Here is a 27,116-nt window from a genome sequence, read left to right on the forward strand (position 1 = left end):
CAAAAATAATAATCCGTCCAAACCATTCATATTTGATTAATGAGTGAAAATCTCATTTTTGTTCTTCCGTGTTTATTTAAGACTTACGAATTATGTTCGATAATATGATGTGTCGTGAAATTATGGCGCATTCGATGCCAATTGCTTAGTCTTTTGTGAATCCTCAAGTACTTTTGATGTCGTTTCTCGTCTTTTTGTGATGATTTGTAGAATAACAAGTGTTGGAAGCAATTTGAGGCAAAATGAAGCAAAAACAAGCTAAAGTGAACCAAAACATCACCTGCGAGTCGCATGTACTGCATACAAGTCGCAGGTGCTGCAGCGTCTGATGACAAAGATGGCCAGAACTGAAGATAGTGGTGCAGCACATGCGAGCACCACCTGCGAGTCGCATGTGGTGCATGCGAGTCACACCTGATGCGGCGATCTTTCGCACCACAGCCCCCGAAGATGCGGACTGCGAAACTTTGGTGCAACCTGCGAACATGCGACACCAAGTGCGATTCGCACCAGATGCGCAGAGGTATTTTTGTCTGGAAATTGTTTCCGTTTTGGAAAGTCTATAAATAGATTTCTAGGGTTTTGGACTCATTATTCTACAGATTTTTAAGTTGTTTTTTTGTGGAGCTCATTTATTATTGGTTGGTGAAGCTTTTAAGAGATTCCTTTGCTTTTGTCATCTTCTCCATTCAATACTTTTGTAAGCTTTAAGAATACACTTTTTACTATTGCTTTACTTTTAATGAATATTAGTGGCTAAACTCATTAGCTAAGGTTGTGGGACCAAATATGTTAGTTATGTGATTGAGTTTCATATTTATACTTCATTTATATGCTAATGGTGTTTTCTATTAACTCTTCATGCGTTAATGTCTTGTGATGATGTACAACATTACTTGTGCCTTATTACCATTACTTTGCTTGGAAAAGAAAGTAGAGGTTAGGAAAAGAGTTAATAGCAACAATTTGGGTCATTAAATCCATCTAATAGCTTGAGCTAGGAATAGAAAAACTAGTTGAGGCTAAATGAGTGTTCTCATATAAAACATTCTAGAGCTTGGAAAAGCCTAGGATGAAATTTGCTAATTTGGTTAGAAAACTGTTAGCAAGATTCACGTGACCCTTGGTTTAATACACCTAGGCATATGAATAAGTTGAATTGATACCCAAGCACATTACTTTCCATTGGAACCACAACCTTAGTCCCTTTTACCAATAGTTTCCATCTTATCACAAGTCGTAGTCATTAATGAACAAACAACAACCCAATTACTATTATATTCCCCTCTCCCTTGAGATATAGAGTAATAGTCGAGCGTTACACTTAATAAGTATATTTCTTCATTGTATTTTCTATGGGATTCGACCCCAATCTCGTTGGGTTCTATATTTGACAACGACCGTTTACTCCTGATATTAAAGGTGTAATTTGGGCGTATCAAATTTTGGCGCCGTTGCCGGGGAATACGGTCTAGAAATTTGCCAATTAGTGTAAAACTCTACTTTTAGTCTCTATTTCTCTTCTTATTTTATTTTTTGTTGTTGTTGTGTTAGCTCAGGTGCAATGAGTGATACTACGGATGAAGATGAAATGATTTTGGAACCGGAGTGATGCGGCGCATTCGCCCACCTCCAGTGCTAGGAAACGGGAATTTCCTTGTTAATAATACTATGTTGCACCTGCTCAACACCAAGGGCTTATTTGGGGGTCTACCAACGGATGACCCGAATAGGCACTTAAAGAATTTTCTTGAGGTGTGCACCACTAATGTTCATCCAAATGTCTCCGCCGAGATGGTGAGGTTGAGGCTCTTCCCGTTCTCTCTCACGGCTGAGGCCACCGCATGGTTAGATGATCTTCCAACCGGTTCTATTACTATTTGGGCGGAGTTGACTCAAGCATTCCTCAAGAAATTCTTCCCTCCTTCCCGGATGTTATAACTCGGTGACGAAATCAACAACTTTCGTTAACTTCCGACCGAGGCTCTACATGAGGCTTGGACTCGTTTCAAAAAGAAAGCAAAGCATTGTCCAAAGCATGGGTTGCCCGATAGTGTTCTTCTCCAAACATTCTACCGATCACTTGATACTGTCAACAAGTCGGTAGCAAATAATATTGCGGGTGGTTCTGTAATGGAAAACTCTTATGCGGTGATGAGTGCTCTCCTTGATAAATTGACAGAGACCAATAAAGCTTGGCACACTAGGGAGATGGAAGTGGATGGAGGAGGTCCTTCCAAAATTATCTTATCTAGGGAGACAATGAAGAAGGAAGAAGAGAGAGATGAGACCATGACAAAGTTGGTTACTCAAATGGATCTCCTCACAAAACATGTGTTGGGTGGAGGCGCCAAGCGAGTAAATAGGGTAGGATCTTATGAAGGGGATTCTACGGACGAGCATTGCTTCCAAGTGTGTGAGGAGGAAGCTAATTTTATCAACTATCAAGCGGGGGGTTCCCGTCCAAACTACCAAGGTCCTAATCAAGGATCTTGGTGGCAAGGTCAAGGGAATCAAGGTTGGAACAAAGATAGTAGAAATTCTCATTGGCGGGACAACAATCAAGATGGGTACAACAACAACCAAGGGGGTTATAACAACAATCACAACAACCACCGAAGCTCAAATCCTTATGTCCCATCGAAAGGAAACCAAATTATTTCGAGTCAACCACCCATTAACGACCCCGCTAGTTCTAAAATGGAAGCTATGCTATCAAGACTATTGAAGAAGGTGGAGTTAACCGATTCCTTTTGCAAAGAAACAAGGGATGAAATGAAAAGCTTGGGGCAAATTGTAGGTTCTCATTCAACATCCATCAAGCAACTAGAGTCGCAACTTGGTCAAATTTCAGCCCCTCTCAACAAACGACAAAAGGGCACACTCCCTAGTGATACGGTTGCAAATCCAAAGAATGATGGTGACCATAAATGCCATGCAATCACTACTAGGAGTGGCAAGACAATGGGGGGAGAGACATTAGTGAGAAATAATTTGGCGGTCGACGATGAGAAAATCCTTGAGGAACCCATCGTTGTTGAGGAAAAAGTTACTCCAAAGATGAAACGGGCTAGTATTGAAAAGCCTGAAATTGTTGATGATGGTCTGGAAATTGATGAAGTTTCAAAAGTTGAGGAAGCGGTAGAGGAGTTGCCTAGGGCTTTACCGCCCGTTCCAAAACCTCCTCCTCCATTTTCTCAACGATTAGCAAAGAAAGCGGATGATGGAAAATTTCTCAAGTTCATTGAGAGATTGAAAGGGCTTTCAATTAACATCCCCTTGGTAGAAGCTTTGGAACAAATGCCCGGTTATGCTAAATTCATGAAAGATCTTGTAACCAAGAGGAGACATGCTAGTTTTGAAACTGTGGGAGTTACACATTATTGTAGCTCTATTGTGACGAAGGCCTTGGTTCAAAAGAAGGAAGATCCGGGAGCTTTTACCATTCCTTGCACGATTGGGATGTACAAATTTGCCAAAGCACTATGTGATCTTGGAGTAAACATTAATTTGATATCGCTCGCTATCTTCAACAAGTTGGGTTTGGGCACTCCCCGACCCACAATAATGAGATTGCTAATGGCGGATAGAACCGTGAAGAAACCGGTTAGTATCCTCTATGATGTGCTTGTGAGAGTTGATCGATTCATTTTTTCGGCCGGCTTCGTGATCTTGGATTGTGAAGTTGATTTCGAGGTGCCCATAATCTTGGGAAGACCTTTCTTGGCCACAGGGCGTGCTCTTGTGGATGTGGAGAGGGGTGATCTAAAATTTAGAATGAATGATGAAGAGGTCACTTTCCATATTTGCAAGTCAATGAAACAACCGGTGGATATGAGTGTTGTGTCGGTTATTGATACAATTGATGAAACCATGGACACAACCGTTGAGCATGAGCATGTGGGTGATATGTTAGCGGCGGTGATAATGAACTATAAGGGGGAGAATGAAGAAGAGTTTGAGGAGACGGTTAATGCATTGATTGGGTTGGGGTCATATTACCACAATCCAAAGAAGCTTGATCTTGATTTAGAAAACCGAGCAACTCCTCCCGCAAAGCCGTCAATTATTGAGCCTTCTACTTTGGATCTCAAACCTCTTCCTTCACATTTAAGGTATGAGTTTCTTGGCTCTAACAACACATTACCCGTGATTATCTCCGCCCGGTTGACGGATGAGCAAAGAGAAAGATTGATAGTAATCTTGAGAAGATACAAGAAAGCTATTGGGTGGTATATTGTGGATATCCAAAGGATTCCGCCTGGTATTTGTACTCATAAAATTCAACTTGATGGAGAATGTGAGCCAAGCGTTGAACATCAAAGGAGGTTAAATCCTCCTATGCTAGAGGTATTGAAGATCGAAATCATCAAGTGGTTAGATACCGGTGTTGTGTACCCTATATCGGATAGCTCTTGGGTGAGTCCGGTTCAATGTGTGCCCAAAAAGGGTGGAATAACCGTGGTTGCAAATGCTAAAAATGAATTGATTCCCACTCGCACAATCACCCAGAGGCGGATCGGGAATTTGAAGGTGGCAGGTGCCACTATTTTCTTCAATGTACATCTTGTTAGAAACGTATATTTGGGTCGGGTCCATCTCTTTTTAATTTATTCGGGTCAAATTAATAGGCTTTTTTTTTATTTGCAAATATGAAAATTACATCTCAAAAATCAAGAAACGAACATAATTAGCATCTTAAACAAGGAATCACACTCATTAACACCCATTAACAACAGAAGTAAAATTAACATTTTCATCAGGGACTTGCATCTCTTATGTATATTAAAAAAATGAATTTGTACAAGTAAAATAACATCTTCAATAAGAGAATTAAACCAATCAAAATAAGAAAAATAATAGAAAAACTCTTCAATAGGTAAATACACCCCATAAGTAAATGTAGAATTAGATAAACTACAAGTTCTCAAAAATAAATCATAAATTTCATGTTTTTTCTAAGCAAAGTGATTACGAAATTTCCATCACAATTTAAGTAGTAAAAGTGATTTAAATTGAAATTATACGTACTCTAATTCATTTCTCATTTTATTATTAAGTAATCCAATTCATTTCTCATGTTATTTATTGCTTATTAAGAGTGTCCCAAGTCAAATCTAGACAAGTAAACATGGACGGAGGGAGTAATAAACAAAAGAAATTATAAAAAAAAAAATGAATTTTGATCTCAATCCAAAATTCCCATTGAGACCCAAGTTTTTCGATTTAAATACTCACATATTTGAGATTAAGAGAAATGCTTAATTTAAGGGATTTTGAAGTTTCTATTTGTGTGTTCTCGCTAGAGATCACAGATAAAATAATAGAAAAGAGGAAAGGCAATATAAATAATAAAAAGATAAATAGAAAATTGGGAGGGCCAAAAATGGAATTACTGGTACAAAGGAAGTAAAAAGCGCAAAGAAAAATAGGAGTCGAAAAATGTTCAAGATAGATTCAAACTTGTGTCAGCCAGCTGTGGCACCTTTGTCTAATTTACGATTGGGGGTGGAAGGATCAAATATTTAACCTAATTTAAGCAAATTACAACATAAGTATATAAAAAAAATTATTAATCGAGAGGGTACCATGCCACCCCCACCCTAAAGGGTGGATCCGCCTCTGCAGTCACCGGATGACGGGTTTGCATGGATTATCGGAAGTTGAATAAGTGGACCAAAAAGGACCACTTCCCAATGCCATTCAAGATCAAATGCTTGATAGGATTGCGGGAAGGGATTATTATTGCTTTCTTGATGGTTATTCTGGGTACAACCAAATCACTATTGCTCTCGAGGATTAAGAGAAGACAACGTTCACTTGTCCTTATGGGACCTTTACTTTCAAGAGGATTGTCACACCCTAACAATGGTAAGGCATGACAGGCACCCGACTCTCATCAGAGTCGAGCGAACCCTCAGACATTCGCTTTATCAAAACCTGTCATTTAAAAAACTTTTAAGAACATAAAACTTTTCCAAATAGAAATCATTGTCTTTATAATGATTATGAAAACTTTCAATCAAATAAGTAATTTAAACCAATTTAAATCATCTAAAATACATACTCTTTCAAAATCCACAAATGACTCAACTGACATCACTTTGTCGACATTTCGACAAACATACCACAGGACACTGTCTGCAGAAGTCTCTAAGAAGTAAATTGAACATTATGAGTCAGGGCAGGGCCCTGACATACCCATAATCATACATATCTATACATGACTCAGCACAGCTCCAGCATGAGGTGGAACTTGCCAATCCCAGCTGACGTCCAAGCATCCTAGCTATACACTTAACCTGTCAAACGATCTGGGGCTGCGGCCATGAACACAGCGTCCCCAGGCAAAAGGACGTCAGTACGGACAATGTACTGAGTATGTAAGGTGGTAACAAATCATAATCATAATTTGACTTAGGAGAGAAGAAATCACAATCTAACTCAATACCTGCAGCCTTCGCTGGAAGAAACATAAATGTGCACATGAAGTCTCAAAACAATCTTTAAGTAAATAATGCAATCCAACACACATGCCGCTTCCGACATGTTAACAGAATGGTCCCTTCGGACAGCCGCTTCCGGCTAGTATCACAATAGTCCCTTCGGACGGCCGCTTCCGGCATAATATCACAATAGTCCCTTCGGACGGCCGCTTCCGGCATAATAATGATGGCCCCTTCGGGTAGTTGCTTCCGGCTTAATATCACCATCATATCAACACAAAATCAATCCACAAATATCAATTTCAATCATATCATAAGTCACTAATCAATTCATCACAATCCAGTTATTAGCCTTAGTCTTTCATATGAAGTTATCAAATTTGTATCTCACTAGACTTAGGAGGACATACTTCCAGGTTTGAGCGTAGAATTGTTATGAAATTCTTACTACTTATATTCTACTCAATTTCATATTATTTCCCTACCCAAAGAATAAATGATCATATCAATACAAAGGGATGATACTATGGAATGTAAACATAAATCGTAAATAAAATGAAGTAGTAAAATCTCGCACCCCTTCGGAGTGATTTTGAAAATAAAACTTTATTTTTCCTTTAGTATAAAACTCATTTCCTCAAAATCATTCGTAAAACCATGTACACAACTCAACTTGGCACCTTATGGGTGTTCCCTTCATAACAGAATAGGAGTACAATATCAATAAGCCATCACAAGAAACATTTAGACCTTACTCATCTAAGAATGGGATCATATGGAGTACATATAGAATGAATAACAACAAGAATCATGCCAAAGGAAGAAAGGTTTGCCTTACATACCTTATTTACGCCTCAAGCTAATCCTCGAGTCCCCTCCCGAGCTTAGTCAACTAGAACACAATCAACAATATAGGGATTAAGACTAGGCCAACAAGATTATTCTAACTAATCATTTATTCTTTCGCCTAATGGGATTTGGACAGCATCTCCTCTATAATCCTACCAACCCAACAATTCCAAATTCAGCTAATATACCAATAATAACATCAGCAACAACAAACCCAACGATATTCCATCAATAATATATCTAAATTCATCATAATATTCCATCCAAAACAACTCCTAAACCCCAATGCCATAATACAATTTATACAGTAATTATAACAATGTTTTCAGCACTTTAATCCGTCAGATCAATCGAGAATCAGGTTAATAATGTGATAAACAACTGAAACATACCTTTAATGTTCAATAACCACGAAATCAACAACTTACAAGTCCACCTTTTGGCTTAAAACGACAGCAAACACTCATTTTATACTTTACCCTTCACGAGCCTCGGGATTCGGGACCTCGAACTTGCTCGATTCTCCATTTTTCTCTCTCTAACTCTCCTCTCTCTCTCTCTCTCTCTAAAAGGTTGTGGACTTCTTGATGTGTAAATGAAATTTTTTTTATGATTTTAGCCCTTATATATGGGTCTTGGGTCGGTTCCCACCCACCTTGAGTCGGGTTGGACCGAGCCCACTGCCCAGTTTGACCTTTCTGCCTTAAAATGTTTATAACTTTTTATCCCTATGTTGTGTGAAGGCCCATAACCTATGGTTGGAAAGGTATTTCAATTATCTACAACTTTCATATTTGGAGTTTTCCCAAATTATCAAATAATGATGGGGTTATGGCCTCCCGAAGTCAGATCACCCGAAAACGTAACTTAAAAACATCTTTTTGGAGGGCTTACACTTGGATTTGGCTCAAGGGTCCTTCTTGAGTCGTGTTTAACTTCACATATGTTGTCCATATAACTTGTCATATGTCCTTTATAAAAATTCCATCATGTGGGCCCCATCTCAGCTTACGGTTACGAGAGCTATATATCTTTTAACGTATCATTCCAATCATATTGTACGAATTTCAAATATCATACTCATACTATCCTCATGCTAATACAATAGAATTTAATCCTTTATACTTGTAATATTTGCTCCTCCTTGGGCTCACATTAAACCGTCTGCAGTCTTAGTAACACGAAATTTTCTGAGGTGTAACAAGGATGCCCTTCAGGCTATGTAATGCACCCACAACTTTTCAACGTTACATGATGTCTATTTTCTCCGACATGGTTGAGGAATCCATTGAAATCTTCATGGATGACTTTTCCATGGTGGGGGGTTCCTTTGATGAATACTTGGAGAATCTTGCCCAAGTATTGAAAAGATGTGAAGAGACGAACTTGGTTCTAAATTGGGAAAAGTGTCACTTCATGGTTAGAGAAGGCATTGTCTTGGGACATAAGATTTCGGAAAAGGGGCTTGAAATTGATCAAGCTAAAATCGAGGTTATTGTCAAGCTTCCTCCCCCAATCTCCGTCAAAGGTGTTCGTAGCTTCCTTGGGCATGCCGAGTTTTATATAAGATTCATCAAGGATTTCTCTAAAATAGCTAACCCTCTATGCAAATTGTTGGAGAAGGAGTCGAAGTTTGTATTTGATGGTGCTTGTTTAAAGGCATTTGGGGCTTGAAAGAGAGACTCACATCGGCTCCCATCATCATTGTTCCGGATTGGTTCCAACCATTTGAGTTGATGTGTGATGCAAGTGGATTTGCCATAGGGGTTGTTCTTGGCCAAAAGCGTGATAAAATCTTCCACCCAATTTACTATGCAATCCAGACTCTAAACGGTGCCCAAAGGAATTACACTGTCACTGAGCAAGAGTTGCTTGCTATTGTGTTTGCTTGAGAAGTTTCGGGCTTACTTGTTGGAAACTCATGTTATTGTTCACAGTAATCACGCAGCCCTACGTTACCTCATGACAAAGAAAGATGCAAAGCCGAGGTTGATACATTGGGTCCTTCTCTTGCAAAAATTTGACTTTGAAGTCAAAGATAGAAAGGGCTGTGAAAATCAAGTGACGGACCACTTGTCTCGTCTTGAAGAGGGTGGGCGTCCATTAGATGGCCTGGAAATCAACGAGTCATTCCCAGATGAGCAAGTAATAGCGGGGTCACATGACATGATCCTTTGGTATGCCGATTTTGCTAACTTTCAACCAAGTGACATCATGCCTGAGAATTTGAACTTCCACCACAAGAAAAAGTTTTTGAGTGATGCCCGGAAATTCTATTGGAATGAGTCATTTCTATTTCGGGTTTGTGCCGACAACATCATAAGGAGGTGCATACCCGAAGTAGAAATGATGCCTATCATCGAAGCATGTCACTCATCACCGGTTGGTGGACACCATAGTAGCTCAATAACGGCGGCTAAGGTTCTTCAAAGTGGCTTCTATTGGACAATAAGCTATCAAGATGCACATGACTTTGTGAAAGCCTGTGATCAATGTCAAAGGCATGGGGGCATCTCAAGGAGGCATGAGCTACTGCTGACACTGATTCTTGAGGTTGTATTATTTGATGTATGGGGCATTAACTTTATGGGTCCATTTGTGAGTTCCTACATTAACAAGTACATTCTTGTGGCAGTGGACTACGTGTCTAAATGGGTGGAAGCCGTTGTGCTCCCTAATAATGAAGAAATGAGTGTCACCGCATTCTTAAAGAGGCATATTTTTTCAAGGTTTGGAACCCCAAAGGCAATCATTAGTGTTGGGGGCTCCCATTTTTGTAGCCGGTTATTCAAGACTCTTCTTGAGAAATATGGAGTAAAGCATAAAGTTTCCACCCCGTATCATCCCAAACAAGTGGACAAGTAGAAGTCTCAAATAGGGAGATCAAGAGCATACTCCCCAAAGTAGTGAATGCTAACCGGACCTATTGGTCAAAGAAATTGGATGATGCTCTATGGGCCTACCGAATGGCTTACAAGACACCAATTGGCATGTCTCTTTATCAATTGGTGTTTGGCAAAGCTTGTCATCTTCCGGTGGAACTTGAACATAAGGCGTTGTGGGCCTTGAAAAAGTTGAACTTAGATTGGGGTGGCGTCTCAAACTTGAGGATGGAACAACTTAATGAGCTTGATAAATTTTGACTTAAAGCTTATGATAGCTTTCGCTCTGAGGCTGCAAGTGAAGCACTTCATGATAAGAAGATCTTGCAAGAATTTAGTAGGGGATCGCGTATTGTTGTTTAACTCAAGGCTCCGGTTGTTTCTCGAAAAGTTGAAATCCAAATGGTCCGGCCCGTTTGAAATCACCCAAGTGTTCGATATGGAGCAATTGAAATTGTTTGCCCAAGTGGCAATAAAATCAAGGTGAACGGGCAAAGGGTGAAGCATTACTTGGGATCCCAGAATGAAGCAAAGATTATTGAGGTATTCTTCCTCAATGAGCCATGAAAAGGTACCAACGTCGTGCTGCGACGTAAAATCAAGCGCTTCTTGCGAGGCAACCCAAGTTTCCATTTTCATGTGTTTTTTGTTTTTTTTTTTGCTTTCGTGATGTTTTTGATGTGTGTTTAAGTGTGTAGGAGTAAGTTATGTGCACAAAGAAGAAGAGTTGGGAAATTGTCAACATACATAACATCTTGCGGCACGTACCACTCGCACGTTACGCCTTTGCGGCAAGCGTCTTGCGGTGTGGTGCAAAGTGACAAGAAGGCCACATTCTCTATCAACAGGTGCGACGAAAATGCACAACATGCTGTGAAATTACAGCGCATTCGATGCCACTTGCTTAGTCTTTTGTGAATCCTCAAGTACTTTTGATGTCGTTTCTCGTGTTTTTGTGATGATTTGTAGAATAACTAGTGTTGAAAGCAACTTGAGGCAAAATGAAGCAAAAATAAGCTAAAGTGAACCAAAACATCATCGAGTCGCGTATCTTGCGTACGCGAGTCGCGAGGCTTCCTAACATCCGATGACGGTGATGGCGGGCGAAGATAGTGGTGCAGCACATGCGAGCACCACTTGCGAGTCGCATGTGGTGTATGCGAGTCGCACCTTGAAGATGCGGTACCTGTGAAGCTTTGGTGCAGCCTGCGAACATGCGACACCAAGTACGATTCGCACCAGATGCGCAGGGGTATTTTTGTCTGTAAATTGTTTCCGTTTTGGAAAGTCTATAAATAGATTTCTAGGGTTTTGGACTCATTATTCTACAGATTTTTAAGTTTTCTTTTGGTGGAGCTCATTTATTATTGGTTGGTGAAGCTTTTAAGAGATTTCTTTGCTTTTGTCATCTTCTCCATTCAATACTTTTGTAAGCTTATGAATACACTTTTTACTATTGCTTTACTTTTAATGAATATTAGTGGCTAAACTCATTAGCTAAGTTTGTGGGACCAAATATGTTAGTTATGTGATTGGGTTTCATATTTATACTTCATTTATATGCTAACGGTGTTTTCTATTAACTCTTTATGCGTTAATGTCTTGTGATGGTGTACAGTATTACTTGTGCCTTATTACCATTAAATTGCTTGGAAAAGAAAATAGAGGTTAGAAAAAGAGTTAATAGCAACAATTTGGGTCATTAAATCTATCTAATAGCTTGAGCTAGGAATAGGAAAGCTACTTGAGGCTAAATGGGTGTTCTCATATAAAACATTCTAGGGCTTGGAAAAGCCTAGGATGAAATTTGCTAATTTGGTTGGAAAACTTTTAGCAAGATTCATGTGACCCTTGGTTTAATACACCTAGGCATATGAATAAGTTGAATTGATACCCAAGCACATTACTTTCCATTGGAACCACAACCTTCGTCCCTTTTACCAACAATTTCCATCTTATCACAACTCGTAGTCATTAATGAACAAACAACAACCCAATTACTATTATATTCCCCTCTCCCTTGAGATATAGACTAATAGTCGAGCGTTACACTTAATAAGTATATTTCTTCATTGTATTCTCTGTGGGATTCGACCCCAACCTCGTTGGGTTCTATATTTGACAACGACCGCTTACTCCTGAAGTTAAAGGTGTAATTTGGGCGTATCATAATGCGAGAAACCAAATATCAATATAATTCATGAATAATATTAAGTTAGTTAGGGTTAGTAGGATATTTTTGCAAGGGGTAGTCCTTCTTCTTACTGTTTATTAACTGGCTCATTTTATCTTTCCGAAAGTTTTGTACGTGTTCATTAATCTATATTAGTATATTAATATTAATCTATATTAGTATATTAATACTTATTTAAACTTTCCTTATCTAACAATGTAAGAAATCCTAATATTTAGCACTTCTAAATCAATTAAAAATTTTACCATGTAATTTTTTTTTTCTATTTTAAATTATGTATTAAATAGACATTCCATTATTAAACTACAATTCTATTTAAGTAAAATTTAAAATTCCTTTTCTATTTAAACTGTGTAGTAAATAAACATCCCATTATTAAACTACAATTCTATTTAAGTAAAATTTTGATAATATTTTGCGGAACAATTTGTCTTAGTTTGTCTTTTTATTTAAGTTCAAATATCCAAACATTTTAGTTTCTTTAAAGTTTTTTATTAGTTGTAGTTACAATTCTACATTATAAAATTCTTGCAAGGCGCAAAAGAACAAGCCTGGGTTGATCAAAATCAGGTATAAGTGTATGTATTGTTTAAATTTATGTACGATCAACATGAATCATTTTCAAGAACTTATACTTTTTTTTAATGTATATTTTGCAACCTAAATCCATTATCTAATAATGTTCATCGTTTTTTTTTTTTTTTAATTTATATTCATTGATATAGGACACGCGCAAGGTTTGTACACTAAACTAGTTACATTAAAAAAGAGCTTGAAGAAGGGTTCCCACATATACTATGTACGTTAAACAATTTATGTCTTTACTCTGAATAAATGTTGATTTTTTTATTTTTTTATTTTTTGGGAGGAAAAAGGTTAAGAAAAAACAATGGAGATGCGGATCCGCTATTTAAAGGCCAAACCATCACCGACAAAAGAAGTCGTCCACTTCTTTCACTTCGAAACACCTAAAGTCACCCTCGTTCCATTTAGGACACTTCGTGGGTCATTCCTATTCCACTTAAAAAGACACTTTTTACATCGTTATCTAACAAAACCCACTAAAGGGGCGCCACCTCATCGCACATCCAACCAACCCAAAAGCCCCAATTTTTAATGGTCAAAACTCCACGAATTTACAAATTAGTAAATTTACAATTAAAATGAGTTGGCACAATTTAATTGAGTTGGCACAATTTAAATGGTGGCACAATTTAATTGGCCACTTAATCCACATGGGGAGGCGAGTGTTGGTTTTGCTCCGATAAGCGGTGCAAAAAGTTGTACAGAAGTGGGGAATAAAATATTTACCCGAAGTGTCTAAATGGAATAAGCGACCACCCAGCTTTCAGTGAAAAAAGTGACGACCATGTGTTTGTCGATGGGTTTCTTTTATTTAAATGAGAGTAACATCAACTACTCTCACATAATAAAAGGCCAAATATTGATGGCCCTTTAATATATGACTAAATAAGGACATCGTTCATTTGTCAGATGGGATAACTACTACGTAGCCATCGAAAGATCAATATTTAATATGGAATTTCTATCTTGACTCCACTTGTCTCATCTTTATAAGTAGGATTTTAATCATTCAATTTGGTAATAATATCTAACTCATTACTAATTGACATTTTACATTTTGTTCACAAAAGAGATCCTAACATTTGGTCAAAATCTCAAAGCCTGACGCATGCCCTCAAGATAAATTATTACCAAAAGCAATAAATTGAGTCTTGGAAATTGCAATCGCAACTGAGGAAAAAATGGAAGAGCAAGTGAAATTGCTAGGAGCTTTTCCTAGTCCCTTCAGTTATAGAATAATTTGGGCTCTGAAACACAAGGGTATCAATTATGAATACATAGAAGAAGATCCTTCTAACAAGAGCCATGATCTTTTGACATATAACCCTATTTATAAGATGATCCCAGTTCTTGTACATGCTGGAAAACCAATATTTGAGTCCATAATCATTCTTGAATACATCGAAGAGACATGGCCCCAAAATCCTTTGTTCCCAAAGGATCCTCATGACAAGGCTGAGGCTAGATAAGGTAAGTTAGTGAAAAATTATAATGATTCATTAATGTCGATATTGAAGAAGAAGAAGAAGAAGTTTATTCATCAAAAACTTGTCATATCTCTACATTGGTTCCTTATATAGTTGGTTGGTTAAACACACTTAACTAACTAACTACCTTTCTTAATGGCTATATTATGAACTTCCTATAATTGCTAATATACCCCTAATCACATTACTCAACAGTTAGTATATATACTTTATACTTTAACTTTGGCATGTTAGCATGTTTACTTCAAGCAAACTGAAACATCTTAGTAGCAAGAGGAAAAAAAAACGATATTCCCAATGATTGCTAATTGTCTTTCATAGAGACTTATATGTTAATAAAAAATACAGATAATTAGAGAAACTAAAATTTGGTAATAAAGGACAAGCAAGGGCTTAGAACATAGTGATGATTTATGTTGCCAACCTCGATTTGGTCGGTATTGAAATGCAGTTATTGTTGTTGGTAAAGTGTTGAATTGTATAAATTACCTTATATATCTAAGATTTTAACCGTTAATGAATAACACTTTAGTTTATATGTTATAGATCTACAACATACTCTCACGCATGCCTAATCATTTTCTTGAGCAAATTAAAGGACATGAAGTGATTTCTTGATGGATGACATGATTTTTACTCCCGTATGAACATGATTTTTTTGACTTTTTTCTTTTTAAAATTTTAAAATATTATTTGATTATGTGTTTGAATGATTTTTTTGGTAAGTTTTTGTTTCCAAATCTGAAAACTGATCAAAATTGTGTCAATTTTTTTCCACGAATAAAACTTCTAACTCGTTTTTAAGTGAAATGCATATCCAAACATAACTTTAACTTTTAACTAATTTTTTTAAAAAAAATTTCAACTTTAAATAATACTTTTTCCATATATCACTCATTATGTCCAAATGCCTATTTAAACTTAACTTTTATATCATGTGAATTGAGTGAACTTTGTCATTAAAAAAATTACGTTGTCAAATAGCAGTCATTTTTTTTATACCTACAAGATTAAGTATGAAGTAACTATGTTATATTTTGTAATGTAGAGCTCAGAAGTTTTCCAAATATTTCACGAAATAGGAGAAGAGCAAGCCAAGGCAACTGAAAATGCCAAGAAAGTGCTGAAAATTATAGAGGAGCAAGGTCTTGGAGAGAAAAAGTTTTTTTGGTGGAGATAAAATTGGATTGACTGATATAGCCTTTGGCTGGATAGCTTTCTGGCTAGAGGTCATGCAAGAAGCTGCTGGAGTAAAGGTCTTTCAACCGGACAATTTTCCTCGTTTGCAATCTTGGATTAACAATTTTAAGCAAGTCCCTGTAATCAAAGAAAATATCCCAGATCGGGCTGCAATAGTTGTTGCATCAGCATGACAATTTTGAGGACATATATATTTTTCAACTGTCGCTAGTACGGACCACAGAAATATGGGTGATCTATGCATAGTTATACTAAGACCAAGCATTGATTGTTCCCCTGTTTGATTGAGTCTTTAACTTTTTCTTTCGTTTTTTTTTTTTTTTTTTTTTTTTTTTTGGAGTCAAAATAAGAAGTATCATACTTATATGTAATAAAAAGAATCAGAACAGAATTGTTTCAAACCTTTGCATTGTAGAAAGATGACAAAATGGAACCTCTTTATGAGGAGGAAGTGAGTTCTTTTTATGTTTTACTAATAGATTTTGCACTTGGTGTGGAAGTTCAATTCATGAAAAATTAACAAAAGACATCATATTTTTCACTAGCCAAGGCACCATTTGTGTGAACAACGTATCCCACAAATTCTTCCGTCGTGCATAATTTATTTTAATGATTGTTGTTATTTGATGAAAAATGTGTGCAAATTATCTTGCTTTTCAAATAAATTTGTGGCTGATTAACTAGACTATGATTTTCTGAGAGTAGTTTAGCTTTGTGATAGATTTATAGGCCTCTAAAAATATAAAGAACTTTGAATACTACTTTTTACTATTATTTGTTATATATATTTGCCTTCTTTTCTTTTACTTTTATTTGGTATGATACTGACCTCAACTTATTGCTGACAGAAATTTATTTTGAATTGAGAAATTGTTATTGTTGTTGGTTGATTAACTGGATTGGACAACCAGTGAAAAGAAAGCCGTGAGAGAATTCATGTTTAGACCTCAAGCAGTTAAAAAAGTTTCTTAACGAGGAAAAGTATTCGGATAATTGACATGCATCTACAATGTCAACAGCTATTAACATATTTTTTGTCAAAGTTTAGGCTTAACAACCGGAGCCTAAACAAATGGTAGTGAATAGCCAAAAGTTTGGATCTGGAGCTTCTCAATAGAGATTTTTTTTTTTTTTTTTCCGAATGGATGTGGTTGGATTCGTCAGAAACACCTTGACGAACTTATATACAAGTTTGACGAAGATTGAATGTGTTTTGGAGCTAAATTACAAATCCGAATCAACTTGGAAAACATCACCTCGGCAATGTATATATCATTGTAAATCACACACATATTTTCATGAATATACACTTTATATAAATTCTTCCGTCGAACCCATATTTTCATGGATATACATGATATACATATCATATACAAGGGAATATACACGGATGGGATCGTCTTCAACTTCGAGTTTTCAATATGAAAATTAGCTCAAATCGTCTCCAAGTTCAAAATTATATTCAAGCTCCTCAATATGTTTATGACAAAATCTTATATCATCCCACGAAATAAATAGCAATTACATAGATCGAAATAATTTGAACCAGACTCTGATGGTCTTCCTGAATCTTCTTCAACCTCGAACAATGTACTCAATATTATATTCACGTTTTTAAGTTTTGAATTTCACAAATCATAAATTTAATACTTTTGGGGAAAAAGTAAACGCTGTGTCGACAATTGAAGATGGCAGAAGGTGACAAATGATTGAACTTCGTTATAAGTTGCCAATTTTGTAAATGGAGTAGACTTTTACATAGTTTAAAACAATATCCTGTTTAGGCTTTCAAAATGTAATATTGATTGCTAGCTTAGTATAAGAATTCAGAGAATCTGGATCTACAGTCCAAAAAAGAGCTAGTTATGTATAAAATGCTTTACTTGGTTAAATAAAAAAATTCATTTGACCAAATTTTTTTTTTTTGCCAATTTTGCGACATATTGGTTTAAATGTGTCAATATGGTGAAAGTGGTCTATTTTCTGTCAATCTTTTACCCAACTGACATAGACATACCAATTTCTCAAAGTATTTCAGAGTTCAAGGTCCAACCGGTGCAAGCAAATGCCCCTTTAAGCTTTTCATAATGAGAATTGAGAAGTGAAGGTGTAATTTTTAAATTGCAGATTTTGTAAATTTCAGTAAACTAACATTTTAGGAAAATCTATCTTTATTAATAAAAAAAGAGGGAAGTCCCAGATTAAACTGTTAAAAAACTAAAATACCCATCTAATGTTGATGACCTTTTATACCTTTTTAAAACTAAATTGTTCATCAATATTTTGATTTAAGAAACATAAGCAAAAAATATTTGTTTGAATTTTAAAGGTTACATGAAAATTCTACAAAATGATAATGCATGTATCTAAAGTCGACCTCTTTTGTACTTCAAAAAAAAAAAAAAAAATCACGTTCCCTACGGACTGCATTATATTTATGTGAGGAACAATAATTTTAAGAAAATATATCTGAAACTTAGTAAGCTTTTTATAATTGTCAAGTGAATTATACTCGAACTTAATTAAGAAACACATTTTAACATCCAAAATGTGAATTCAGTTTGAATTGCCAAGTATTTCAAGAATAAAATTTGAGTTAACTGGTACTCCATATGATTTTGAGTACACGTTTTTTCAAAATTGGGTTTAAATAGACAATGATAAATTTGGGAGGAAATGTTATAACACACTGTTATAGTAAAATTTATGAAAGGAAATTCATTTAGTATATGTACAAGTAAGAGGGTATTTTTACAGAACATGACGATACTTTTCAGTTTACAAAATATATCAATAGATTTCTTACAAAATCTATATGAATCAGGTAAATTAAAAAGAAGCAAATAAAACACAGTAAATAAGGTAAGGAAACTGCTTCCCTTATTTTATCCACTTTTCTCTCCCCATTCAAAATTAAGAGATATTGTTCTCTGATTTTCCCCAACTTTTGCTCCCTTATTTCATCCACTTTTTTCTCCCCATTCAAACTTAAGAGATATTGTTTCCTAATTTTCTCCAACTTTTACTCAAAAAACCCATTCTAATGGGTAATTCTCATTCAAAATTCACACAAGAAAACATATATATGTATAAATTTTGTTTGCAATATGTATAACTGTATAAATTCGTTATAATTTTTTATATATGAAATATGTATAAAAATTGAATGTATATTTTGATTATGATAAAGTACATATAAATTGTATAAAATTTGATTAAATTAAAGTATGCATAAATTTTGAGAAATTATGTATAATAAATCTGTAATTGATACAAACCAGATTCCATACAAAGTTCATACACCAGAAAATAAATATGTATAAATTTTTGTATGCAATATGTATAACTGTATAAATTCGTTATATTTTTTATGTATGAAATATGTATAAAAGTTGTATGTATATTTTGATTATGATAAAGTACATATAAATTGTATAAAATCTGATCAAAGTATGTATAGATTATGAGAAAGTATATATGTATAATAAATTTTCAAATTGATACAAACCAGATTCCATACACATTTCATACATATATTAGTTTTCAACATTTTTAGAAACTACAGTTTATATAATTTATACAGATTTCAAACACACAATGATCACATATATCTCAAAACGATACAAACCAATTTTTATATATAATTAATACACAGGTCAGTAATCATAATCTTTCTATTATTAAAGTATAAATAATTTATACACATTTCAGACACACAATTACAACACACATCTCATATACACATTTCATCATTTAACATGTTGCATTAAAGATTTTTCTTTTTCTTTTTTGCATTAAACATATCATTACTCCCAATATCCCGCTGCTTAAGTTCATAAGATTTTCTATTCATTATTTCCACAAACCAAAGCCGAAGCACAATTAAAGTCTAACAATGTACGACCGGAAAACAGTGTTAATATACAAAAATAATGATGAACAGTAACAATGGTGAAAGATGGTTTAAAAATTGTGAGTTGAAAATGCAGAGAATTACTATCAGGCAAAAAACATTAAAATTGGTGAAGAATTGTTCGTCGATGAGCTGAAATCGTATCATACTAGGAGAGAAGATGAATTTTAGGTCTAAAATGGTATCTATCATAGAGGGAGGGAGGGGAGGGAGAGAGAGAGAGAGAGAGAGAGAGAGAGAGAGAGAGAGAGAGAGAGAGAGAGAGAATCTTTCTGAAAAGAAGAAGTTGATTGGTAACTATGCTAAAATTAACCCCACATTTAAAATCAGATTCTCTTCCTAAAAAAAAGCTCAAAATCATGGGTATCCCATTAAGCCCGAATCTGGTATACTTTGTCATTTTAGTGGTATGTTTTGTAAATAAAGATAAGTATCCTTATATTTCGTAATATAGGGTCTTAAATAGTATTATTAGGTCATTTTCACTTTAAGTAATTGCACGGTTTTCCCTTCAAATGAGTTGGTCTTTAATTTATGCCCTTCAAATGGGCTGGTCTTTAATTTTTGAGAAATTTACTTGTCACAGCTACCTCTAAGACTTATTTATGAATAATAACTACCTTATTTTTTATTTAATTTTCGTAGCTTTATTTTTTCAAAATCACATTCCATAACTGGTCCCGTAACTTTCAAAATACATATACCTCTCTCTATTCTCTCTCACTGCACATTTAAGATTTTTCATCTTCTCCAAACCCTAAAAAAAATTCTCTCCTTCCTATTCAATAACACAACTGCCTCCGCCTCACTACCGGAGCTCCGGCGACAAACCACGACAACAACACCTCTCTCTTCTCCTCTCCTTCACATCAGAGATCCGACGCTCAAATCCACCGGAGATCCGAGATCCGACGCATCAGTGCCAAGTAATGTCTCTTGTCGGAGAGGAAGAAGGTATAAAGCCGAATGGTTTAATTATTGTACCTGCTCTTTCTGCTTGTGCCAAAACTGGGACATTAGAGGCAGGTAGAAAGATTCGTGATAGTATTACGAACAATGGGCTTCATTTGAACGTAGCGGTTGCTAATGCTTTGGTTGATATGTATGCAAAATGTGGGTATATTGAGTTTGCAAGCCTGATTTTTAGTAGATTAAAGGAGAAGGATATGCGTACGTGGAGTATAATGATATGGGGTTGGTCAATTCATGGACATGTAGATAAAGCTCTTAGGTGTTTTGAACAGATGATATTAATCAAGCCATTATCCTCAGGTGTATTTCTTTGGTTATAGGGGGTCATGTGAATTATCTATGGGGGTATTTTGTATTTCGCTTGTATTTTTTTTAGTGTAAATACAATAGTATTTTGTATTTCGTCGGAGATCCGACCGGTGTTATTGTATTCTTCCTATTTAAATACAGTGTATTTTGTATTTTCGCTGGATATATGACCAGATTTATTGTATTATTCATCTTCATCATTTTTTTAGTGTAAATACATTCAAATACAGTTGAATACATTCAACTGATGCGACGTCAGGCGGCGACTTTACTGATCTGAACTCGAATAGATTTAAATACAACCAAAACAAAAGGATTATCAGTATATAAATACAATGAAATACACAACTCCTTTGTGTATTTAAAGGATTTACTACAGTCTGTTTTTATGATATATGTATTTCGCTGTATTTAAAAATATGAAAATACAGCCGAAACTCCTTCGTATATTCAAGGAATTTACTCCACTATGTTTTTATGATACATGTATTTCGCTCTATTTAAAAATACAAAAATACAGCCGAAATCACATAAAAGGTAGCTACGGTTTGTAAATTGCAAACTTGTAGCCATATATTGTTAGGAGCTTATAAAAGATAGTTATTTATGTAAGTTTCCCTTAATTTTTGTCCTTCAATAGTTCGATTTTGATGGGCCAAAATTAAATACTAGCCCATTTGAAGGGGAAAAAATAAAGACCAGCACAAAAGAGGGACAAAAGTGCAAATGACCCATAAATTTTTCTATTTTTATCTCATGTAAATGTGAAGCTTGATGGGCTGGGCTGAAAGAACCATCCATGTGAAAAATGAGCCCGTTAGTACATACTTCTTGTATAGAAAAAACAAGCCCAACTCGGTAGTTTATGGGGTCATTTTTACTTTTGTTCCTATTTGCTGCTGGTCTTAATTTTCATCCATCAAATGGGCTGGTCTTTAATTTTTGACCTTCAGAACTTTTGCCTAGAGGGACACAAGTTACGTATAATAATATGGGACAACTACGTATATATACATCTTGAGGAGAAATATTTACGAAACGTGACGATAGTTTTATATTTACAAACCATAACATTGCAAACCCTATACAAAACATGCTTTTTTAAAAAAAAAAAATTTAATTTTTTTTTTTCGCTCAAAAATTTATGTATGAAATGTGTATATCTCACTCAAGGCTCAAAAAATTAGCTCAAAATTTAGTGTATGAAAACGGCATGACATGTGTATATCTCGTTCAAGGCTTAAAAAATCCGCTCAAAATTGTGTGTATGAAAATAATATGAAATTTGTATCTCGCTCAAGGTTTAAAATTTCACTCTCATTTTCGTGTATAAAGTTCATGTTAGATTTCTGTAAAATTAATACAACTACAACAACATTGTATACAACTTTGATACAACATTCAAGACTTAAAATAATCGCTCAAATTTTTGTGTATGAAATGTGTATATCTTGCTCAAGGCTTAAAAGTTCGCTCAAATTTTATGTATGAAGAAAGTATGAAATGTGTATATCTCGATCAAGGCTTAAACATTACGCTCAAAATTTTATGCACGAGAATGGTATGAAATGTGTTTATCTCGCTTAAGACTTAGAATTTCATTCACATTTTTCGTATATAAAGTTCATATTAGGTTTCTGGAAAATTAATACAACTATAACAACATTGTAACAATTTTCATACAATATTTAAGGCTTAAAGTTTTCGCTTACAATTTTGTGTATGAAAATTATATTAAAAATTTCTCTCACACACACACATTTCATACACAAAAATTTGAGGTAATTTTTTAAGACTTTGAGCAATATATATATATATATATATATATATATATATATATATAATATAAAAATTATTTTTTAAAAAAAATTTAATTTTTTTTAAATATATATTTTCTGGTAAAAAAATAAAAAACAAAAAATATATGAAAATCCGTCATGTTTCGTAATATATCGTTATGTTTTGTAAATAAGGAAAACTATCTATATATTTTGTAATAAAGTGTCTTAAGTAAGTACCCTATGTAATTTTCCCTAATAATATTTACAAGTTATGGCCACACCCTAAAAGAATTTATCTCTACTTGGCATAAGTTCGATTTTGAAGGCAAAAAATTAAAGACCAACCCATTTGAAGGACAAAAATTAGAGATTAGTCCATTTGAAGGCCAAACGGTGCAATTACTTTTCAATTATGGGGTATATAGACCCATGGTTCAATGAGGTTGAAGACAGGTTTAAGGTGGATCAGTTCAAGTTGCAACCAACTCGACAATGAAGATTTTTGTCTAAAAAAAAAAAAAGGAGGTATATGAAACTAGGACAATTTTTAATCATATTTTCAACAATCCTCTTTGTTGCATATTTTTAAAACAAAAATAATTTTTAATCCATGCCTACTTTAACGCATGAGCTCCACTTTTCAACTCATTCTACTTTTAACGTATGAGCTCAAAATTTCAACCCTTGCTTACTTTAAACGCTTGGGCTCCACTTTCAACCTGTGCTCACTTTTAAAGCACAAGGCTTAAATTTTCAACCATACCTATTTTTAACCATGGCAAGCAACAGTGATGAAGATTATGTGAAGAAGATGAATCAAGATTATTTTGTCAGAAAATTCAGACCTAAGGAAGATTTGTTAGGGCTTGCCCTGAATTTCCTACCTTATTTGGATTCTACCATCATTGTGTTTTATTCCATAAAGGTTTTCTTGGTAGAAAAGGCTTCTTGGTGGAAAGGGATTCTTTCATATTTATCTCTTTCTTGGAGGTGAAGTTTTGTACTTCTATAAATTGAAAAATCCCTCTCATACATACACAACATAATAGCAACCATAATGTAGTACTTTAGGGTTAAAGAGTCTTGTTTAGGGGGAGATTTTCTCTCAATATTTTTATGTTTTTTTAGTAGTATTCTCATATGTAGGCCAATTGGTCAAAGCCATATTAAATTTATTATGCATATTTTAGCATAGTCGCTTTTGTTTATGATATTCCGTTCAAGGTTTGCAAATTATTAGCTTCCGCATGACGCCCTGATCATTTTGATCCCAACAAATTATAGTATTGTCTCGGCCTTTTAGAACTCAAATGTCTTTCCAAATTTATAGTAAAGATCACATATGAGAGTCAAGAATTGCTATGAATCTTGTGGTACATTGGGTACTACTATTTACTTAGAAAAGACGTCAATATTCAGAGACCATTCGAATCTTTTCCTACAAATTTTTTGAACCAAGTACCATTAATCTCTATATATAGGCACCTCAAGATGCAACTAACCTTGGAAAGAATAGACTGAAAAGACAAAAAGAAATGTGCAATCGTCTAACGACTTTCAGTATGATAGAAGTGTATCTTAAGCTCAAGCTTTCCAAGGTGAACTGTTATCCCGATTTAGAAAATTAGGCTACAAAATTTTGTTAGGATGCAAAGAATGCAAGTGCCAGCAGAGTTTAAGTTAAATAATTACATAATCATGTCATGGAAAAAAAACTTATTTACATCTAATGTTTATGCCGAAAAATACTAAATTTTAATGGTTAGTGATAAAATTAAGGTGACATTGTTATGGTTAAGTGATGGTTAATAAAGACAAATGTCATGTCTTTGTTGGATTGACATTTAATGTGAGTACATTTTTTTCTGTTGAGTCTCACATCGGTTTAAGATGTGCAGTTTAATCTCTTTATATGATTTTGGGAAATCTTCATCAAATGAGCTAGCTTTTGAAGTTGAATTAGGTTCAAGGTTCGTTTTTTTTTTAATCAGGTATCGGGGTCAGGTTCAATCCAATTATTGGTTTACTTGATGTTGGAGCCGATATTATATTGTTCAGCCTCCAGATATCCTGTCTATAGTTTGAGGAATAGTGTTGAGCCCCACATCGGTTTGGAAGGCATAATTTAGTCTCATTTAGTCTTGTGTAATCCTCTCCATAAGGACTAGCTTTTGGTTTGAGTTCGACGAAATTCTGTAATTTGAAGTGACACCATTACAGGATAGTCTTCCGTTCTATTTTTTCGAAGAACTAATCCAAATACCTTGGGCAATAGTGATGAGATTAAATTCCTTAAGGATACACCGTGAACTCTATGGACTTCGATTTTTTTTTTTTTTTTCATTTCTGTTCTAACTTCTACTTCTCAGATTTTCTGCTTTGGACACATTATAGTAACAAACTGTTATTTTTTTAAGGTGAAATATCCTTATATCGTCAGTGTACTGTGTATATAACTTAAATCCGTGACGGAAATTAATTGAAGGGGCATATCAGTGGAGAAAGGATAAAAAGAGAAGTGAGATTCGGACCTACCCATGTGGTAATCTGCCAATGTCGTTAGGGATGTCTGAAACTGAACAAACAAAGAAGAAGAAAACAATCTGAATTTATATTACTGAACCAATATACCAAATATATAAGGACGTTTCTTTGCAGCTGTAAAGTTATATTGCAGTGAGATTTTGGGGTCTCAATTTTGAGAACGTGCTACTAGTAAACATATATGGGCCATCAAACCCGAACCGCATTAATCTTCAATTGGTTGCAGGAAGAAAGCATGTGAGTTGTTCTCAGTCCCTTAGCTTTTCCTATGGATATTGAAGTGAAAAGAACAGTGTTAAAGTCGTATAAAATACGTATTATTCTTTTCTTGTATTTATTGGATAAATGTTAGATTGCATTTTCTTTTTTCTATGTTAGATTGTATTTGACCAAACGAAATATTGGCATTTCTTAAGTTTGTGTTCGAGAAATAGAGACAAAGCAATTTCTATGCATTTATATATGTAAGACAATGTTGGAACTACTAAAATGTGGTAGGAGTTTCTCTCTTTAGCGCCTACAAATTAGAGGCTATGGTGATTCCACATTTTTCAAAAGACCCGGGACGAGAAATAGTCAATCAAATCCAACTAAAAACAGTTCTTTAGTTTAGAGCGAAAATATAAATTCTATTAATAATTAATTATGTTAATTATGTTACGTTGCACATCGTTTTCAAAGCTTGACGATTCCGGAATAACGAAATAAGCGAGTGAATGATCTTCCTAAATCATTCGCACCGTCATTAAAGTACGCATAATATTCAACCAATATTAACGGTAGAGTGGAACCATCAATAGGCAGAAGCCATTCTTTGAAAATTTGATGTAAGGCGATCATGGACCAAATTTTCAAAGTAAGGCTTCTGCCTATTTATGGTTCACTCTACTGTCAAGATTGGTTGAATATTACGTGTATTTTTATAATAGTACAAATGATCTAGAGGAAGATGATTCGCTCGCTGAGTTCGTACTAAATCGTCAAGTTTTGATAACGACAAGCAAAATTAAATAATTAAATAACCAATCTTGACAGTAGAGTGAAATATCGATTGGCAGAAGCCTTTCTTTGAGCTGTAAGGTTATCGTGGACCACATAAATGAGAATTTGGGACCACACTCGTTTATAAAAATCTATAATGCGTGCCGAAACTTATCAGCAGGTCAGTGTCGTGGTGTAGTTGGTTATCACGTCAGTCTAACACACTGAAGGTCTCCGGTTCGAGTCCGGTTGACGCCATATGTAGTCGAAACATTTTATTCTTTTATTCTTGGTTTCTTTTGACACTGGTCTTGTTATAGTATTAGAGAGGTGTAAGATGTTTTTCTGTCCTTCGATGTTGATGTTTTTCTGTCCTTCGATGTTTGTTATTTCTTATATTTTTTTTTTTTTTTAAGTGATTTGACATGCCTTCTTCACTTTCATTATTTCTTTTTCTGACCTGTTTTGAATTGCTTTTCTTGAGCCAAGAGTCTATCGGAAACAATTTCTCTACCTCCGAAGGGAGTAAGATTTGCGTACACTCTACCTTCTCCAGACCCACTTATAGAATTACACTGGGTATGTTGTTGTTATTGTTGTTGTAGAGTGGTGTAAGATAATTTCAGACAAGTTAATATGATGACAGCATATTGTAGTACAAAATAAAAAGTTTCTTGTCTTTTTCCAATTTATAATGCATAGTTAATAGAGGAGAAGGATATACCAGTGCTAAAATTTTCACCAAGGGCGTGAGTCAGTCCATGTGCTAGAAACAGAGAGTTGATGGTAGCTAGTTTATTTATGAATATAAAGCTAAGTCAAACTCTACTATAATGAGATGATCATTATTAAGAATGAAAGCAATGTGATGTGCAACTCTTTCTGGAATAAATTGGAAAGGAATAATAATAATTATGATATGATCAGTGAGATGTATGAAAGATGTCAAATCTTTGGTTCCATGTAGAAGGCC

The 27,116-nt window shown here is 34.9% G+C and overlaps 1 non-coding gene and 1 pseudogene across 1 annotated transcript; both read left to right on the forward strand.

The window, feature by feature from the left end:
- Positions 1–14,109: 14,109 nt before the first annotated feature.
- Positions 14,110–15,816, forward strand: LOC132062569 (glutathione transferase GST 23-like; annotated as a pseudogene).
- A 10,511-nt stretch (positions 15,817–26,327) lies between these two features.
- Positions 26,328–26,401, forward strand: TRNAV-AAC (transfer RNA valine (anticodon AAC)). Its single transcript has one exon. It is a non-coding gene; the product is annotated as a tRNA-Val (tRNA).
- Positions 26,402–27,116: the final 715 nt, after the last annotated feature.

The sequence above is a fragment of the Lycium ferocissimum genome, chromosome 1 (genome assembly GCF_029784015.1).
Source record: "Lycium ferocissimum isolate CSIRO_LF1 chromosome 1, AGI_CSIRO_Lferr_CH_V1, whole genome shotgun sequence".
In the NCBI taxonomy this organism is placed as follows: domain Eukaryota; kingdom Viridiplantae; phylum Streptophyta; class Magnoliopsida; order Solanales; family Solanaceae; genus Lycium; species Lycium ferocissimum.